At 52.8% G+C, this 3,124-nt stretch overlaps 1 protein-coding gene across 2 annotated transcripts in view; it reads right to left on the bottom strand.

The window, feature by feature from the left end:
• Positions 1-3,118, bottom strand: part of TOB2 (transducer of ERBB2, 2) — a 10,697-nt gene extending 7,579 nt beyond the window's left edge. The window contains exon 1 of one of the 2 annotated variants that reach the window (XM_015593612.2): positions 2,892-3,118. The gene's annotated coding sequence lies outside the window, so the exon portion shown is untranslated. The remainder of the gene's footprint in view (positions 1-2,891) is intronic. The other variant, XM_006917380.3, reaches the window with a different exon arrangement.
• Between the last annotated feature and the right edge of the window lie 6 nt (positions 3,119-3,124).

Below are 3,124 nucleotides of genomic sequence, written 5' to 3'. Positions count from 1 at the left end.
TGTGGGTAAGATTAGAAAGCTTAGAAATAACTACCTTTCAATAAAAAGAACAAGTAGATTTGAGGTAAGCAGCAGGACAGGACTCTTAAGACCTCTTACAACCCTGACTCAAGTGCAAAAGGCCAGGAAGGTGGCAAAAAGAGGCGGGGGCGGGGGGGGGGGGGCTAAGTGCTTAACAATAGCAAAGTCTACCTTTTGTCAGTATATTAAAAAGTTGCAAATGCGAGAATGAATTCTGTCAATTTTATTCTCTTTTACTTGTTTACTTCCAGCAACAAAGTTAATCCTGGATTCAGATCCCTTCCAGGATCTGTATTTTAAAGTCCTTAAAAGAGAGGCAAAAATGAGGGGGGCGGGGGGAAGAAAGGCAGCTGTAGTCAATAATATGGTAATGGCGGTTCCAGAGAGAACTTTTAACAAAAATGCAAAGGTTTTTAAGGAAAACAGTTATGTTTTAAAAAGGAAAAGGAGGGATAATGGCGATAACCCATCAGGCCCCCTAACCATAAGCACCTATAAAAATGTATTCAGCCACCTCAAGCCTTAACATCCAGATTGCTCTGCGATCAAGCACTACAAGACTCAAATGAGTGTGGAAAGAAGGAAGAGGGCCTCAATTTTGACAAGGCCAGTAGGTGTCACAAACTAGGTGCTGGGGAGTGAGAGCTTGGCTCCGGCAGGACAGGGACAGCCCCACCCCACCGGTCTCGGAGGCAGCGGCCCAGACGGGAGGGTGTGGCTGAAAGGCTTCTAGGACTTGTGCCGACTGACTGTACCACCCCACCCAGTCTCACACCGTCTCCCCCAAACATGCGCTGTGCCAGGTGAAGTCTGACTGCAAGTCTCTTTCAGACTAAAAGGGCCTTTTTTGGGGTACTCCAGGTTTCTCCCAAGCCAGGAGACTTGACTGAGCCCTAACATTAACCGGGAGGCCGGCGGCGACGTCGCGCTATGCACTCTGGGAATTGTAGTCCTCAGAAACCCCACGATCGGGTTGGAACAACTGACCTACTTTCTCTGCACACTACACCTCCCTGCGTACTCTGCGAACGCTCAGCTGGCGAACTACGCATGCCTGGTAAGGAGAGCTGGACGAGGGTCGGAGGACCAAAGAAAAGTTTCCGATGCACATGCGCACTGTGGAGGACGCCCCCCGCCCCCGCCCACCGCCTAACACATTTTATATAAATTCTACCCACAAGGCCTACTCCCCGTATTGTATTACCCCACCATATCCATGTCTCGGCTTCTCGAGAGGCTGAACTTTTCCCCCCTTTCTTTTCACCGCCTCCCATGACTGCTGAATTAAGGACCTGCTTCAAAATGAGTTTTTTCTGGGTGAAGGCAGTGGGCTGGAATAGATAAGGTCACATTCCCACCCTCACTCCTGCCGCTTAATCCGTATTCCTTGGGCTTGGTGGTCTCTGCCTGGAGTTGCTCTAGGGACAGTGGATTCAAAAGGAGAAGTCTTTCCACTTAATGTCCAGCGGGCTAGGCTCCAGCACCCTAACAGCCAGGAAAGGAAAGGCAAGAATTAAACCCAGTTCTCCTGGCCTCTCGGCCAAAGAAATTTCCTGTTAAGTTGCAGAGAGGCCGACAATCAGCAGGCCGGACGCCAGCAAAGCCCAAGCCTCACCTCTCTTCTAATCCAAGTCTGAGTAACCAGACCCGGGGAGGGCAATGGGAAAAGGTTCCCGGGTAGGGAAGGAAAAACTGTACATCTGACACCTGAACATCGTCTTCTAATACTTAAAATTGTTTGTGAGTCTCCTCCCACTGCAAGGCTTGCTTGCTCTATGACCAGACTAACCAGATCCTCGCCAAAGCTCCCCTACAGGGTGTTAAACCTTCCTAATCCGTCCTCCCACACAAGCTTCTTTCTCCCTCTGCTTAAGAGGGGGATGGGGGCAGGTGCCCAAGAAAGCAATAGGGGTGTTTTTCTGCTGGAAAATCAAAGATGAGGGACCCACTCCCAGGGTAGGGTGGGTAGGAAGAAGAAGAAAGGTTAGAATACTGAGCAGCAAGCCCCCCACTCCAGAAACTCCCTCTGCTGGCCCCCAATTTGAAGCCTGCAGCTTGCCGTGTGGGATTCCAGGTCCTCTGGGGCGGGGGTGGGGTGGGGGTGGGAAAGGGCCTACCAGCTGCCCCTCCTCTCCTGGTCAAGGGCACAGTCCATCTACTGACAGGAGGGCAGGGAGCTTAGCAGTAGGTCTCTTCCTCCCAGACACCTCACCGGGATCAACCGGAATCCACTTACTGGTATTGCTCTAAGGGTATGTTTTTTCCGCCCAGTTTTCCCTGAAAACACTGAAGAGGATGAAAAGCTTAAGCCTGAATGGTGAATTCTGGCTCAGAGGCCAGAGGACAGTCACCAGTGACCGGTCCAAAGTGGGGGGGTGTCCACCCTTGATGCAGAAATAAACCCTATTAATTATTACCAACCCCCTTACCCGCACACGGGAAAAGAAGCAGAAAAACAAGGCCTGGATCCCCTTTCTTCCTCTAATTTATTTAATAGTGAATTATATTTTTTGGGGGGGGCAAAAAATATCTAGCGAGTCTCCAGGATATGAAGAACTGAGGGAGGCGGACAAGGGAGGCAATGCACCCCACCCAGGAGGGGGCCATACTTGGAAATGGGAGAGAAGGGGGCCCTGGGGTACCCCAGGATGAGAGCAAGCGTGAAGAGGGGTAATGAGCACAGAGGAAAGAGGGGTTTCTCAAGAGGAGGTGGAAGGTGATAGGAAAATGCTAGCTAGGCGTGGGGCGGGGGGGAGACAGCAACGTGGAGCGTCCAGCAAATGAAGAGCAGGAGTGGGGCGGGGGTCGGCGAAGACGTCGAGACTGTTGGGTTTCAGCACCCCCCCCCAGCCCGCACGCCCCCCACTCACTCACTCGGGTCTCCGCGGCGGCGGGGCGGGTGGCGGGCCGCGGGGCGGCTTCTCCCTCCAAGGGTAGTCCTGGGCGCGGGGCGGAGGTCACTCTCCCTTCCTTTCCGGGCGTCGCTTGGCAGGGCCGATATGTCCTGTTCTTCGTTGAGGGTCGCGGGGCGAGTTGGAGGGGTTATGGGCTATGACTCTCAATAATAATTCTTTCAGCTTTTTGGAGGTCGGGCGGCGGCGGG

The sequence above is a fragment of the Pteropus alecto genome, unplaced genomic scaffold (assembly GCF_000325575.1).
Source record: "Pteropus alecto unplaced genomic scaffold, ASM32557v1 scaffold157, whole genome shotgun sequence".
NCBI lineage: Eukaryota > Metazoa > Chordata > Mammalia > Chiroptera > Pteropodidae > Pteropus > Pteropus alecto.
This window is presented reverse-complemented; position numbering and strand designations above follow the sequence as displayed.